A 17807-nucleotide genomic window follows, 5' to 3' on the forward strand; every position below is an offset into this window, starting at 1 on the left:
TTGAATAATTAAAGACCTGGCATGCTTCGTTGAAGTGTGCCTACCGTAAATGTCTTGTATTATTGGTATTGCTACGCATTCCTTTCAATTTTGTAAGTATGAGATCAGTATAGCTAGTGAACTTCCCCGTATGGCATGTGAAAAGATTTCGTTAACTGTGTTCCATAAGAGCGTAGGAATAGAGCACCCGACTCGCGTACAAGAGGACCGAGGTTCGAATCCCGGTGGCGCGCAATTTTCCACCGGGTTTTAATAGAAACAAACTCCGCGTGTCGATGGAATTACGTAACCAGGCCTGGGGTGAGGCCTCATCTCGGTGACGAGAACCGACAACGCACTCGCTAACCAGAGCAGGATTTGGCCACCCTGGTGTAGTACTTGGCCGCAACCTTCGACGAACAAAGAAATTATACCTCGGCCCTCTCTCTCCCGCGGCTGCGGATCATCTGGCCAAGACGGCAGACAGACCTCTGAAGCAGCCCAGTGTGCTAACAATCTCTGACTCCGGACAGGGCGCCATTAGAAACTGAACTTCGCTACCTTTAGCGCTAGAAAATATCCAGCGAGACTCTCCTAGGAGTGCTGTTCAAGGAACTACGGGGTAATAAATGAGATCTCAGAGGGCTTAGTGATGTTAGAAGGACCGATGAAGCGTATACAGTATAAAGGGTTGGCGTGGTAAGATGGTTCGAAAGGATACCGGCAAGCTCTCTCAGGATACGAAAGATTTGATTAAGAAACGCCAAAGCATGAGGGCGTGTAATTATACAGACAGAATAAAACTAGCAGAGCTACAAAAGTTAATAAATAAGCGCAATGTAGCCGGGATATGGAAGTTGAATATGGACATAATAGAGCATGCTCGGGCAATGTCATTAGCAATATGGATAAGATAGTTCAAATAGCCGAAGAGCTGCAGAAAAGCCTATATAGTAGCAAGTGCAATCAGAACACTAATGAGGTAGACAATAGCGCACAGCAATGTGACATCCTTGCCATATCAAAAGAGGAAGTAAAGAAAATGTTACGAGCAATGGAAAAGGGGAACGCCGCTGGTGAGAGCCAGGTAACAGCAGATTTGGTGAACGACGGAGGGGATACTGCGCTAGCAAAACAAGCCACCCTGTATATTCAATGCCTTGTGACCTCGAGCGTACCAGAACCTTGGAAAAACACTAAAGTTATCTTAATTTACAAAAAAAGGAGACGTCAAGGACTTTGAAAAATTACAGATCGATCAGCTTACTGTCTTTGCCTCAAGCTATTTGCTAAGGTAATCGCTAATAGAGTCAGGAAAACCTTAAACTTCAATCGACCAAAGGGTCAGGCATGCTTTGCTCAAATATTCTGAACAATAGGCATATTCACACTATCGATCAGGTGATAGAGAAATGCACAGAATATAACCGACCCTTATATATCAAAACAAATCATATGAAATCAAATTTTATTTCCCTTCGTACAACAGACATACAGCCTTCATTGATTATGAGATAGCATTTGACTCGGTGTAAATCTCTGCTGTCATGCAGACATTGCGGAATGAAGGTGTAGAAGAGTGTTACGTGCAAATATTGGATGATATCTATAACGCCTGTACAGCTACCATGGTCCCTCATAAAGTAAACAAGGAAGGGTGTCAGGCAGGCAGACACGATCTCGCCAATGCTATTGATCGCCTGTTTACAGGAAGTATTCAGAGGACTGAATTGGCAACAGTTGAGATAAGAGTTAATAGAGAATACCTAAGTAATTTGCAATACGCTGATGACATTGCATTGCTAAGTCACTCAGGGCATGAACTGCAAAGCATGATCAATGAGTTAGACACGAAGAGCAGAACGGTGGTTCTAAAATTAACATGCAGAAAACCAGATTAACGTTCCAGATTCTAGCAACGGAACAGCAGTTCGCAATTAGTAGCGGTTTGAAGGAAGTTGTAAGGAAATATGTCAACTTAGGGCAGGTAGTGACCGCTGCTCCGGATCATTAGAGGAAAATAACTGGAATGATAAGAATGGAGTGGAGCGAGTATGGCAGGTTATCTCAGATCATGAATGGCAGTTCACCAATATCCCTCAAGAGAAAAGTATACAACACCTGTATCCTACCGGTACTCACCTATGGGGCAGAAACGTGGAGGCTAACGAAGAGGGTTCAGCTTCAGTTAAGGACAACGCAGCGAGCTATGGAAAGCAAAATGACAGGTGTAACGTTAAGAGATCAGAGACGGGCGGAGGGGGTGAGGGAACAAAGGCGGGTTAATGGCATTGTATTCGAAATCAAAATGAAGGAATGGGCTCGGGCAGCGCATGTAATGCGAAGGCAAGGCAATCTCTGGTCCTTAAGTGTAACAGATTAGATTCCTAGAGAAGGCAAGCGTAGCAGGGGGCAACAGAATATTAGGCGGGCGGATGAGATTAAGAAGTTTGCGGCAATACGGTGGCCGCACGTGGCAAAGGACAGGATTAATTGGAGACACATGCATAGCTCCTTGCAATGCAGTGGGCGTAGTCAGGCTCATGATAAGGATGATGATCGTGACGTACTGTGCTATCGTGGATTAGCGCATTTACGAGAAATAGGTGTGGGATTGATCATCAATCAGGATATAGGTGGCAAAAAAAAGTTTTGTAGTGTTAACGAGAAGTGGCAGCTATTTGAATTAGGCTTAATAAGTGCTACAAGCTCAAGGTGGTGCAGGCCTACGCGTCTGCATCAAGCCACGCCTACCAGATCGTTGAAAGCTTCTTTGAAGACGTAGAATTGGTAAGTGAAAAACCAAAGTCACTGTACACTGTACTAATGGGCGACTTCATTGCAAAGGTAGGGAAGAAGTAGGCCGGAGACCAGGCGGTAGGTGCCTAGGTCATACTTGCCATGAACAGCAGAGGAGAGTTTTTTTGTAGAATTCATAGAGAGGAATAATGTACGAATCAGCAATACCTTGTCCGGACACGAAAGAAGAGCAAGTGGATGTGAAAGAGCCCCCATGGTGAGACTAAAAATGAAATAGAATCCATACTATGTGCTCGCCCTGGTACCATGCAGGATGTGGAGGCCCTCGGAAAGGTGCGTTGTAGCGAGCACAAAATGGTATGGTGTCAAATCGACTTAGACATGAGAAGGGAACGGAAGAATAGTGAAGCGGAAGCCCATTAACGAGTTAGTGGCAGGAGGGAAAGCAGAGGATTTCAGGATATTGCTGGAGAACAGATATTCGGCTACAAATGAGGAAGGTGATTTTAATGTTGAAAAAATGTGCGATAATCTCAAAGCTATCATTGCAGAGTGTGCAGTAGAATTGGCGGCAGGATGCTAGGACAGGATACGAGCAAGCTATCCAGGAGTCGAAAAATCGCCACAGAACAGGTATTCGGCACAAATGAGGAAGACAACCTGAATGTTAAAAAATGGACGATACACTGACAGCTATCTTTGCAGAGCGTGCAGTAGAAGCGGGCGGTAGGATGGTACGGCAGGATACCAGGAAGCTATTCAGGAGACGAAAATTTTGATCAAGAAATGCCAAAGCATGAAAGCGTCTAACCTTACGGAGGCAAGAGAACTTGCAGATCTATCAAATTTAATAAATAACCTCAAAGTAGGCGACATAAGGAAGTTTAACGTGGACAAAATCGAGCACGCTCTAATGAACGGAGGTAGCCTAAAAGGATTGAATGGGAAACAACTCATACGTAAACACCAGATGTATGCGCTAAGAGACAAAGAGGGCAATTTCGTTATCAATATGGATAAGATGGTTAAAATAGCCAGAGAGTTCTAAATACACCGATATGGTAGCCAATGTAATCAGAACGTTAATGAGAGAGGCAGTAGGTGGGAGGGGGGACAGTGGGTGGGGGAACAGATAAGGGTTACTGACATCGCAGTCGCAATGGAGAATGGGCTGGAGAATGGAAATGGGCTTGGGCTGGGCACGTAATGCGAAGGCGAGATAACCGCTGGTCCTTACAGGTCCACTAAAGAGGAATATGAACTCGTATTTTACTGCGGGAACTCGTTCTGCACGTTCGGAGCATTCTTAGAAACTTCGAATTATTGTCTTGTGCGATCGATTTCTATAATTCAAATCGGATTAACGTCCCGCCTCCCGCATTTTTGTGAACTCACCACAGACGGTAGGAGGAGTCAACAAACTTTTTAGCCAGTCCCGCGGCGGCTTGCCGCTCTGCCATCGGTGGAGTGATACGTATTGATTGGCGAAAGCAAAGAGCCCGCGCGTATTTTTATTTGCGTGGGCCTAATTTGCGGCTATGTAGCATCTCACTGGAACTGTTTATTCACGGCAGCCTAAAAAGCTGAACAAAAGCGAAAGCGAGGACGCCACGCGACTGCCTGAAAGGTACTCCACTCGTTACTTGACTCATCCTGCTGTCTGCGGCGAGTTCAAATAAAGGTGGAAGCCTGGACCTTTAATCCGATTTTATTGCGAAAGCAATACTGCTAGCACTTTTCTGCAGTCGGTGGAGGTCGTTCCTTCGCTCACGTGACAGCGTGACGTCACGACCAGAGGAGAGCAGGGGCCCCAACTCGTCTCTTCGGCCGTAGTCGTTGCTTCACTCGGCGCGACGGCTACCACGTGACGGCCTCCTCGGCCCGCCGCGTGAGGGCGCTCGCTAGGAGAGGATAAACGGGGTGCCGCAGGCGCTCTCCGCTTAGTCATGTCTGATGAGTTGCACTAGGCGTTGCTGCAGCGACGTGCTGCGCGCAAACGCCGGCGCCGTGCCGAGAAGACAGGCGAGGAAAGGCAAGAGCGGTTGGCTAAGCAACGCGCCTATGCCGCAGAGCGGCGAGGCCGGCGGCGTTCTACAAGTTCTCTTTCTTTCAGTCGCAACAACAAGGCATCGCGCCGAACGGGTTGTGGCGTTCCTCCCTTCCTTTACGGTGCGTTTAGGGTGTCCACCGAGATGACAATTACTGCGCCATTTCCTTTCATCATAAAGCCGGTGGCCACGCGTGACCTGTAGACGCGGCGCACTGCGTTCCTTCAGTTGGCTCAATTGGGGGCACAACTCATCAGACTCAGAGGCTCCTCTACGGTAAGGGCGCTCCTGAGAAGGTTGGGTCGGAACACGTGCGGACTGGTAGACAGATACGCGGACGTACCGGACGACCTTAGAAAGACCTTTAATGTAGGACCCCTGCCTAAAAACATGGATCCTAACCTACACGAGGACAGACGAAAAGCAAGGGCCGAGCAGATAGAAAGGAGGTTAGGCCGATCAGAGAACACAGTCTATACGGACGCCGCCATGTACGTACATGCAGGGAAGCGCTTAGCCGCTACGGTGGTAGTTAATAGCACAGGAGACATGGCCACATGCGCCTCAGTGGAGGTCGTGGGCATAACGGAGGCCGAGGAAATTGCCGTCGCGCTGGCGGTAGCAGAAGGCTATAGGAAAGGCCGATCCCTAAACATCTTAACAGACTCGAAAGACACGTGTAAAAACTATACGAAGGGCAGAATTAGCGGCATGGCCCTCAGGATAATCAGTGGGGCAGCAGCCTCTGCTGAGAAGACACCCATACAACACATAATCTGGGTCCCAGGCCACGCAGGCGTAGCGGGGAACGAAAGAGCAGACAGCCTAGCTCGAGGGCTTACATACCGAGCAGGCATGTCAGATGTTCTGGAGCTTCAGCTACTAGCATGCGAGGGGGGATACACAGAGACATTACAACTATACAGGGGGACTAGATTCAAGTACCCACCACCGCACAAAGCCCTCACGAGGGAGGAAGCAGTCGGCTGGCGTAGGCTACAAACAAACTCCTTCCCCAACTTGTACATCTATAACAAGATGTCACCAACACAATACAGAGCAAACTGCCCCTGGTGCGGCGACACACCCACACTATACCACATCACATGGGAGTGCGAACGAAATAAAGCATTCCACCAACACGAATTCCCGAGTGCGGAGCAATGGGAGAGCCGGCTCACCAGCAGCGAGCTCGCGGCCCAAAGGGCCTTAGTGCGGCACGCTACTGATGCAGCGCGACTCAGTGGAGCCCTGGACTAGGGGCCCAACCTTGCTGAAGAGAAGCCTCAAGTCGCCGGCGCGACGGAAGACGACGGAGGCTTCGAATCCGCGAATCTCTTAAAAGATCTCAATAAAAGTTTTCTACTACTACTACTTCAGTTGGAGGCGCTGCGGGCTTTCGCAACCTACCAGGCTTAACCAAAGCTAAGCCCCCGCCAATTTTTATTTATGGGGATCGGTCGTAGAGGACAATAATTAAATGTTTCTAAGAATGCTCGAAACGTGTAAATTGAGTTCGCGCGGGAAAAAAACGAGTTCAGATTCCCCTTTCGCGCACCTTTAAGGGCACGAACTGCATTCCAAGAGAAGGCAAGCGTAGCCGGTGATTAAGAAGTTTGCGGGAATACGGCGGCCACGGCAGGCAAAGGACAGGGTGAATTGTCGAGACATGGGAGACGAATGGGATCATGCTACGCAGGTAGTCTTCTGAGGGATTTTGCAAACCAAAGTCATCAGTGAATGGCAAATTACTTAGATATTATTCATTAACACTTACCCCAGCTGTTCACAATCAATGCCTCGGAATACCTACTCTGTACAGGCTTGAATAGCATTGGCGAGATCGCGTCTCCCTGCCTGACACCCTTGCTTACTGCAATTTTATTGCTGTCTTTATAAACTATGGTAGCTGTGCGTCGTTATAGATATCTTCCAGTATTTGCACATAACACTCTTCTACACCTTCATTCCGCAAAATCTGGTTGACTACTGAGGTTTCTACTGAGCAAAATTTTTTCTCGTAATGAATAAAGCCTATTTGTAGGGGTTGGTTACATTCTGCGCATTTCAGTATCACCTTATTGATTGCGTGAATATGGTCTATTGTCGAATATCCCTTACGAAATCTGCCTGATCGTTTGGTTGAGTGATGTCTAAGGATTGCCTGTCTCTTTTAGCGATTACCTTAGTAAACACCTTGTAGACAACTGAGAGTAAGCTGCCCGGCCTTTAATTTTTCCTTTAAATATTATAAAAATTGAAAATAAAAAACTAAAAATTAATTTTTTATTAGAAGAATGTTAGCGTTCTTGCAAGTTTCTGGTGCACTCGAGGTCACAAGACACTGAGTATACACGGTGGCTCGATTTTCTACCACAATCTCCCCTCCGTCATTCGAAAGATCTGCTGTTGCCTGATCCTCACGAGCTGCTTTCCTCCGTCGCATTGCTCTTAAGGCTTTCTTCACTTCACTTCACTTTAATACCTTAAAGACCCTCGTTAGAGGGTATTACATAAGGGGTGGGGCACACAGAAATGAAAAACAGAATGACTAACAGATAGGTTGAAAGTTATACAAATATAAGATTATCACTGAGCAAGTACACGCGTGATTTCTTCGATGAACAATGATTGGCATGTGATAGCAGCAAGTTCTCGGGGAAGGCCGTTCCAGTCGTTCGCGGTCCGGGGGAAGAATGATGAAGAAAATGTAGTGGTGCGGGCGCGAGGTCGTGACACTTGCTTTCTTTACTTCCCCTTTCTTCACTGGAGTGGTGTCCCATTGCTGTGCTCTACTGCCTTTTTTAATAGCTTTCTTGTTTCATTGGCTACCACGTAGATTTGTGTACTATTTTTCGGCTGTCTTAACTACCTTAATTATATTGTAATGACATTGCCCTCTTTGTCTTTTAACGCATACATTTGGTTTTTACCTATGCCTAATTTGCTCTTTACCGCTTTTAACCTACCTCCGTTCTTTAGAGCACGCTAAACATCCTTACGCCGGCTACCTTGCGCGTATTTATTAGCTTTGATATACCTGCCTGTTCAGTTCTGTCTGCAGCGTCAGACCTAATTATGCTTAGAAAGATTAGAACCTCCTGGTTAAGCATCTGCTATGGCGTGATTAAGCGCCTCCTGCAATTCAGTAGCAAGCAACATTTCTATGATAATAATGTAAAAACAAAATCACTCAACTACTTAAAACAAAGGGAGATTGTCGGCTCTTGCGATCATTTTTTTTTCCTAATTAGCTACACTTGATGCCCAGGACAGAAAAATTCCTGTTCGTGCTTTTTCATGGTGATTTAGAAGAAAAGTGGTACGCGCTTGAGCATTCGTACATGAGCCTTACCTCAAGAAAAGGCACCGCTGCGGTGGCTACCTTTGCCGCTCGTCTGTTTCTTGGCAGACGAACAGATTGCGACATCTGTTGGCGCAGCTGCGAAGAGTGAACAGTAGAATTCTCTAACAATAGGTGGCACTAAAATTCTAAAAGCAGCGACCAGGCAACGACTGAACCAATTTTGCACGACAGTCAATGTTTCGTTATGTATAGTGGTTCCGCATAAGTGCGGTAAATGCTATAGCTCGTGCAGCATGTATAAAAAAGGGATGCGCAGGCATTCAGTTTGCTAAGACGGTGTAAGGATTGTAACAGTTCACTCCGTGTAAGGGGCCGCCGTTTGCATAGCCGTTTACAATACATCCTTACCTGCGCAAAGCTACAAAATATGCACAACTCAAACTAATTTGAAGCTAAAAGCAGTCTGAAAACCACTAAAACTGAGCTAATTACCGGCGTAGTGCATTAATCAGCGAAAGCTGATCGTCATGAGTGCCCCAGAGGTGCTGAGTGGTAGGCCCACTTTGACGTTTCATAGGCGACTGTTCGGTTGGATGTCTCACAGGCCCGTTTCGGCGTCTATACAATCATATTTATTTATTTATTTATTTATTGTACCCTCAGGGCCATAGGCATTACAGAGGGGAGTGGGTTAATTAGGATAAAGAACAATGAATACAATACAGTGAAAACAGGTAGTACAGAATAAATTTTCTCCAAAATTAAAACAAACAACATTCACAAAGCGTAAATAACATAAAATCAATGTACATAACACAGTGGAAACAGATATTACACATGAATCAACTTCTTTCAGAATAAACAATGTTAGCTATTGCGTCGTGAAAGGTTTTGTTATCTGCAATGGCTGCGATATCGGGGGGAAGGCGGTTCCATTCCACAGATGTGCGAGGAAGATATGAGTGAAAAGAAGATTTGGTGTGGCATGTTGGGATGCCAACCTTGTGGCGGTGATCGATGCGACGTGAAATGTATTCTGGGGGTGATATGAAATAGTCGTGAAGCGTAACGTGATGATATAGCTTGTGAAATAGTGTTAGGCGACCAACTTTACGGCGAGATTGTAACGGTGGGAGTGACACGTTAGATTTCATGGCTGTGATGCTTGCCGTACGGTTGTAATTTGAAAGAATGAAGCGAACAGAATTATTTTGGACTAGTTCCAAGGAATATACAAGGTTATCATGTGTAGGGTCCCATATTGATGCTGCGTATTCTAGTTTAGGACGTATAAGTGTTTTATAGAGTATAAGCTCAAGAGATGAGGGAGCGGCTGAGAAATTGCGACGTAAGTACCCTAACATGCGGTTAGCGTTATTAATAACGTAGTCAATATGAATAGACCATGTTAAATTGTGAGTGATATGAATACCTAGGTACTTGTATGTTTTTACCCAATCAAGAGGAGTGCCGTTAAGATAATATGAAGGAAGAGCGTTAGGTGCACGGGAAACACGCAAAGCTTTACGTTTATTAATGTTTAATTCCATATTCCATGTAGTGCACCAGTCTGACACCAAATTGAGGTCTGACTGTTTACTAAGCTTTCTTCCCTGTGTGGTCTACGGTTTGATCGCGTTCCTGGCAAGTATTACAGACTCCAGGGCCCTCTTGAACGAAGCAAATAGTCTAGCTCCAGGTGTCCTTTTATTAGCAGTCTAAACTCTTCGTTGCTTTTGAGGAAAGGGAAGGCGCATAACTGTTCATCAGGGTGATCTAAAGTTGTGGTTTGGTCTTGTTGCTCTTGCTGCATGGTCCTCCGCCATTCGCGCTGCTCCCTCTAGCCATGTCAGTGATTGAGTGGGCGCCTGAATCGCGCCGTGAAGTGGCGGTCGTGTCCACCTACAAAGTGAGGCAAACTGAGGCAACCTGAGGCAGAAAGGAGAGGCTCATATCTGACTACCTGGGTCAGCGCACACGTCAGTCGCGCTTTGAGCTACGTGTAAGTGGCGTCCACCAACGAAAGCGCTTTACGCGTGACGCGTTACTTGGCTGCCGCTGGCACACCCAAAAAGCTTCTTCTAAATGTTTTGTACAAAACTATTACAAATTTCTCTGTAAAACTCATCGTGAGGTCAGGATATATGCGGCGGATACGACAGCTTTTCCGGCGTAAAGGTGAAAAAACCGACCTAGCAAGGTGCAAAATAATTAAGAGTTCACATTTTATGCAAAATTAGCTTTCTAGTAATGGGGCAGATTTGTTTGGTTTATGGTTTTTGATGGCTTAACGTCCCAAAGCGAGTCAGGCTATGAGCTGTGCCGTAGTGAAGGGCTCCGAATGTCGACCACTTGGGGTTCTTTAGCATCCACTGACATTGCAGAGTACATAGGCCTCTAAAATTTACCCTCCTTCTAAATTTCGCCTCCATCGAAATTGCTTGTTTCTTTTTATTTGCGAAGGTGGAAGTGCTGCTTTCAGCAGAGCAATAATCTCGGAGAAACGGCGTGTAGTTGCATATTCCGTCTATCTGCCATTTCATGTGCCGTAAGTACAAGCACCATGAACATATTATTTTCAATTCTCACTTCTAGAGCTCTCCTCTGGGCTGCGGAAATTAAATTAAGCTCCGGTATGTAAGGAGAAGAGGTCTGTTCACTTGGGAAATTCAGTCGAAAACAGCATACAATGGACAATGCAGCAACCGCAATTGTTGTCGCAGCATCGTGACAACATCTTGACTGTATCGTGACACTTCGACGCACGACAATACTTGATGGCATTCCTCTCGCGCGTGCAATTAGCAAGACAAATAATGTCCGTCAGTATATTGTCGTTGAAATTGAAACATCAAGACACTAATCAATTATCAGGCTAGGGCACCAGCCGGGACATTTTCGATTAAACAGCCTTGACTGAAGAAAGACACAAGATCGCTTCTTTAGCTTGCTCCTTTGCGCTCCTGCGCTCGTTACGAAAGGGCACACATTACGAGCGTGTCATGAAGTATTGTCCTTCAAGTACTGGTTAACAGAGCTGTTCCTCTCCCTCTCTGAGGGTATTGCTCTGAAGAAACTGACAGACACGATGGTGTTGTGATGACATCAATTTAGAAAACAGAATGCGCTTTCTGGATGATGCCTTTTTATTTTATGCTGTCTTTGCTATTCCCCCCGCCTCAAATGTGGCGCGTGTTAATATCGATTTAATTTGGCTGGCTCGTATGGCTTGCGAACGATTACATGCTGTACATTTCCGGCATTTATTCTTCTTTAGTTTGGCTGGCTGTCCGAAACACTGACGATTTTTGAATTTTCGCATTTGATGCACTGTCCACATTTGGCCTTCGCGCGCAGCGTTCGATCAATTGATGCCGCGCGCTAGCTTTCGGCACCGCTTTCTCTCTCTCCGCACTCGCCGCTCGCTTGAGGGCGTCGCTGCACAGGTGTCTCTGCTTCAGTCGGTGCAGATATTCCTTCTCAACGCAGACCGGTTATCCCACTCAACTCGCTGCAAGAGGGGGAAGCTTCCTTCGCGGGCTACGCAGACACACGCAGTCGTTCTCTCCAAATAACACTCATACTGGTTGCTCAGTAGAAGGATCGCTATGGTAGTTGATTGTCTCTCTTGCACATCGGTTATGCTATTTTTTGTAGCCAATATAAACTATGTGCACCTTTTTGATGCTTGAACTGACAAGTTTTGCTTAGAGCACAGGCTTCAATTTACAACAATGCAACCAGGTTCAGGTAATATTAGATGCTCGGGCTGTAAAAGAAACGCGCTGAAATAAAGGGCCTGATATAATAACATAGGAGAACAATGTTTTAACTTTAAACACACGTACAATGCATTATGAGGCATACCGTATGTATACAGGAGGGGATTCACCTGTTTGTAGAATTATGTCGTTTTTTTTTCTTCAACAGCCCACCGGCCAGTGCCAGGCTGTGGTCATTATGAAGAAGGATGGTCCTTTTGTCGACTGGATTGACTGCGAAAACTTCGACAAGAAAGGAGCAGTTGAACGTGCCTCCAGGCTGAACAATACAGCTCGTTCGCGGTAATTGGCGAACAAGTTACACAGAAGCACTGCCTTCGCTTTCAACTCAAAATTTTGAATCTCGTGCACCAGTTCCTGGTCGACTTGTAAGTCTTTACTGAAGTTTGCCGAGTGTCAATAGCCAATAAAACTTTCAAAACATTGTTGAACAGAAACTGCGTTTCGTGTAATGTGTTGCTACCGCCTGCTTGCTTTATATCTTCCATCTCTCCAGGCTTCCTTTGTTGAAGCGAAATAGAAGGCCGTTCCACGCTGGATCTACGTTAGTTCAGCGCATACCCAGTCCTCTAAGAAGCCAGTCATGTTCTGAGCAGTTCAGAAGGGTTCGTCTGTCACCATGCCGCATCCCGCCGGGTGTTTCGGCGCTGGTATAGGACGAGTGATGTGCAACTCGATGCACATTGAACGTCCTAGAATGGCCTACGAGCGCCCCCCTTCCTCCCCCTCCCCCCCTGTACATCTGTGATACTGCACCTTTAGGTCTAAAATGGGCGAAGTTTAAGGCAGAGATAAAAAATGAATTAAGTAGGAAAAATCATCAAAGGCAGCCGGAGCGTGTTGTTCAATAGGAAAATTAAGGTGCTGTTTAAATATGGCCGCCATATTGGCTTCGGAAAAAACATAAACGCCGTTTAGGATTCATTTCGATCGCAAACCTAATCAGGCCCGGTACAAACCGCAAGTCTTTGGGTGCACCTCACTTTCTCTGGCCAACCCTTTTAAACATAGGTTTGCCATGCATATAAATACATTCCTACATGAAGAAAGCAGCCAGATTCACTTCAGATATATTTCTCCGATATGTGTCCAATAGCAAAAAAGGAAGAGATTCGAGCGTCTCAGTAAGAGTGATAAAAAAATCCCGTGGCTCCTACAGAACATGAAAAGATAGATGAAATTAGCAAAGTGTTCTAACTTTACATTTTGTATCTTCGCACTTCACTGACATATAGCGCTACGTATTTCGTAAGGATGGCGACGGTTCAATTTTAGCCCGGCGATGCAGCACACCATGTTTTTACCTGATAAGGACGCGCAGCTGACGTGTCTAGCAAATGCTACCTGAAAGGCGCTGTTAACTTCGTCAGCACCTAAATGATACTCGAGAACAGTTGTACCTAGCTTTTTTGGACATTCTAGAAACAGCGTAATCTGTTGACTGCCGCTAAATAAATACCACGTATTGCAATGGGAATATTTGTAATTTGAAATTTTTAAAAACTACAGAGAACCAATAGATTCTGAGCGAACATGGACATTATCATGACCGAATTTTCCTTCTTGCCGCAAAATGCGAAATATAAAATGCTTGCTTCTCTAGAACAACTATTTCCCATGCCATTACAGAAGCAATAGGAAGTACCAAACTGAGGAAATTCCAGCGTTGATTCTGAGTGTTCTGGGCCACGTGCCGCGTGGTGGCAGCCGCGTAAACTAGAATTGTTTGTCCACATTTCCTCAGCTTGGTTTCACTGCTACCTGCGCGTGCCCCTAATATGATATCGCGCCATGTATGTGTATGGGAAATTTAGAAAGAAGCTGCTGAACATTCGTAAAAACTGTATTGAAAGAGTACCTTTAAAGTCAGGTTCGAAAAAGGCACTGCTAGTTTCCATTGACTACTTTCGGCCACGCCTCTTATCTGAGAACAAACAACGCTGTAATTAAATATCCAATAATTAGTGCACTTTTCATCAAATCATAATATTTCTAATGTATGCGATACCTTAGCAATGGAAAGCAGTCAAAATCTGTTCGATCCCGAAACTAGGGAAACCCTTCTTTATCTCCAACATCAGCCAGATCTTCCTGACATTATGTATTGGGAAAACGGAAGAGCATGCAATCCTGAACTGGGTACAATACACCTGGACAAGCAAGACCTCCTGCCCATTAGCATGTACAGGTTTCGAACATCCACCCAAGGCGTCCTACGTCAACTTAAACACGACATCTTCAAAGAAATGAACCGAAGAAGCAGCGAGGCCTTATACGGCCTTGACTCCAAAGGTGCTGTCGACAACACATACTATTCCGCCACCCTGAAAACCTGCAAGACGTCAAATGCGGACTCCAACTGTACAACTGCGTTAGAGACTCTCTCAGCGGACGCACATCTCCACTAGGGATTGGATCGCAGACAAGCCAATTTGTACTTCTCGGCAGCGTCGGAACACCCTAGAGCACCGTCCTACCTTCGATGCTCTTTAACACCGCTCTAATATATCTTCATAACTTCATTAGCAACATAGCGGCAGCTGACATTACCATTTTGACCAAAAAGTTCTGAGACACTGGCGTACAAGACCGCACACAGCAAGGTACCTAAGCAGTAGACTCATACGGCTCTACATGCGGTCGGTAATGCTCCGCTAACAAATTGGAACTTTTTCTCTTCCGCATGGTAATCAAAAAAGAATACAACGCCCGCCAGCACAGCGATATTCGATTAAACATTGCGGGCCAGCCCGCACGAGTAGTGTACCGTATCGACTTCTCGGCCTCCGTCTAAAATCTACGGGCGCAGACCTGCTAATAGTCCAAGGCTAAACCCAGCCATGCTCAAGACGCTGCGGCTCCTATTACGCATAAGCGGTCTACACTTCTACTGGAAGGGGCAGGATTCCGTCCGCCTAGTTTAGACCTTTCTCCCCAGAAGAATAGTGCAGGTTGCCCATATCCCTCAGCCTTAAGGCAGCTGACAAGAAAAAAATTGACACCATCATACACAATGCCTACAGACAAACCCTCGGCCTCCCAATTCATACCTGAACAGAGAGACGTCTGGTACCGTGACTCCGCAACTATCTGGACAATGCAATTGAAGGTCACCTAACCGCGTAATAGATTCGACTCGCCAGTACTCCTGGAGGCAAGATAGTCCTAGAAAGCCTGCCCACCAATTCCACCCCTGAGCAAGACACACCTAAAGCAAACCTCCCCTTTAGCCTTCACAAACAACTACTACTTAGTACAATACCAAAAACATGCTCTCACAATGCCACGAAGCAAGACGAAAGCTCCCGCGCTCTACACTCGACTACACTCACGCCATGGCGTAGCCGATACCGAATCCGCCACATACGAAGCTAATCAAGGCGCGACGGCCTTAGTGAACGACCAAATCAGGAGACTACTAAACTGCTCATCCGTCGAAACCCTTTTTTCGGAAGAATCGTTAGAGGTCGCCAGCTCCCTAGCTATGGCCACTAAAGAAGAAACTACCGTCTGACCGCCATCCGTAACTACTCACGCGACAGTATAAACGCGACGGCAATAGAAATTCTACTTGCACATCATCCCAACCGACAAATCAACATCTTATCTGTTCCGCTCACTATCTCCTGGAGCGTAGAAATAGCGAGCCTCCACGACAAGGGGCGATCAAGGGGGCACAAAACGTCATTCTGCCTACAATAAAATCATGCAAGACTACAAACAGGCCCGACGCATTACCACTCCTCGTGTGGTAGCACCTATCAGCAATCGGCGAATGCGTGGCCTACTCATTGTCTGTACATATACTTGTCATGTGCCAATAAAGCGGAGGGCTTTTTCACTTTAGGCGTGTGCCTGGAGCGCCAACGCACAAGTGTTCATCATAGTGTCATCCTGCAAAACACAACATCGTGTAATATGTGGTTGTCCAGGTTAAACTGGACCCACGGATGATGTAAGGCTGCCGCCTGTTGCCGCCGCCAGCATCATCGGATTTCATCTGGATAGCAGCAACGTTAAATGTCGCGAGAAAGGAAGGTTTCCTCCCACGCTTTTCTGGTGCAGCCGCCAGCGAGCTTCAACTTTGACAAGACGTTCAAGTGGCCTGTGTGGATACCAGAACTAGATGACTGCTGATTCGTCTCAAGACTTAATGAGTGAACTCAGTACTTTCTGGCTCGTACATTGCTGTACATGATGGAACGATAGGCCCGCAACATTAGAAGAAATGCAGACTTGAAGATCTGCACCATTGTGAAGAAGCAGTTCGATGCTCATTTTTTTTTTGCCGCACCGAACTTAGTCTTCGAAAGTGCGTGCTTTCATTGAATCTATCAAGAACAAGGGAGTGAATCGATCAGTATGTTGCCGAGTTGCATACGCTGCCCGATACATTCGACTACCGGCAGCGGAAAGAGCGGATGATTTTCGACGGTTTTGTAGTTGCACAACGAAACGAAAAGTGGTCGGAAGCTCTTCAGTTCGATTCTGCGCTGACTCTAAAAAGTGCTCTCACACAAACAGGTCTGAAAGAAGCTGTCCAACAACAGCAGCAGGATCTTCACAGCATCGTGGACCGTGAAGAGCACGACTCCCTACCATAACTTCGGCTCTAGAGTATTTTGAGAGTAATGTGCGAGATTCTTGATGAAATTGCGGAGGGTCGTCAACTCAACGGATGATGTCTTTATGTTTGGCTCTACTCAGAAGGACACAACGAAGGTTTGTTTCGCACCTTGGAACGCATGGTCAATAACGTCGTCACCATAAAGAAAGAAAAGTGCCAGTCCAGTGTAAAAAGCTTTCTTTTCTGGGGTGCCGCGTGAGCTAAAACGGCATACGCTCAGATCCAGCGAAGGTTCGCGCAGTTGAAGATTTACACACGCTATCTAACGTTGCAGGAATCCGCAATTTTTTAGGACTTGCTAATCGGTGTTGACGATTCACTTCAAAGTTGGCTGAGCACTACACCTTTGCGTCAATTGTTAAAAAAGGACACTCAGTGGGTATGGGCACCACCTCAGCAGGTAACATTTGATAGTGCGAAGTGTGTGTGAAGAGTTCTATCTCCTCAGGCAGGTGTATGGGTAAGTTTGATGCACATCGTCCAACAATTACTTCTGCAGATGCTTCGTCGTACGGCTTAAGAGCAGTTTTACTCTAAGTACAACCGAATAAAAAAACCGGCCAGATGTTTCTGTCTCAAGGTCACTGACACCAAGTGTGATGCGTTATACTCAAATTGAAAAGGAGACTTTAGCTAAACATGGACATAGAACGCCTCGACATCTATAAGCGTCGACTGCACAATACTGTAGAGATGGATCCTAAACCGTTGGTTGTTTTGCTATAGGAAATATGTCGCTTTATTTGGTAGTGCCTCGCAATCAAAACTCCAGAATGCGGCTAATGCGGTTCAGCTTTCAGGGGCAGTACGTCCCGGCCAAAAATTTGGAAATAGCTGATGCACTCTTCCCAGCGCCAATGCAAGACAAAAAGACGAAGAAATTTTTTCGGTCCATGCTATCAACTGCTACGTTGCCGGTACGTTATCTGAGTTGAGCGAGTCGAAGCACTTCGGGCTCGAATCTGAAGAACAGGCGAGGTACGAGACTTTTACGTTGTGCTGCTTCATTCATGAGGGCTGGCGCAGTCTACTTTCGTTATTGGCTGTTTTGAGGCCCTATTGGCAGGATGGGGCCGTTTTGAGCCTATGCAAGGTGCCGTCATGCACAGCACTCGCCCGGTTGTGCCACAACGCCTTAGGAGCAGAATGTTAAAGCTGCTTCATGAGAGTGAGCAGGGTGTTGTAAGGTGCTGAGCAAGGACAAAGGAGTCCGTGTCGTGGCTAGGTTTAAGCGCTCAGCTTACGTTTTTCATTGCCAACTGCCTCACGTGTTCCCAATTTGGCGTCACGCCATGCGAGCCGAT

Source organism: Amblyomma mixtum, chromosome 8, assembly GCF_055824585.1.
Source record: "Amblyomma mixtum isolate Tamu chromosome 8, ASM5582458v1, whole genome shotgun sequence".
NCBI lineage: Eukaryota > Metazoa > Arthropoda > Arachnida > Ixodida > Ixodidae > Amblyomma > Amblyomma mixtum.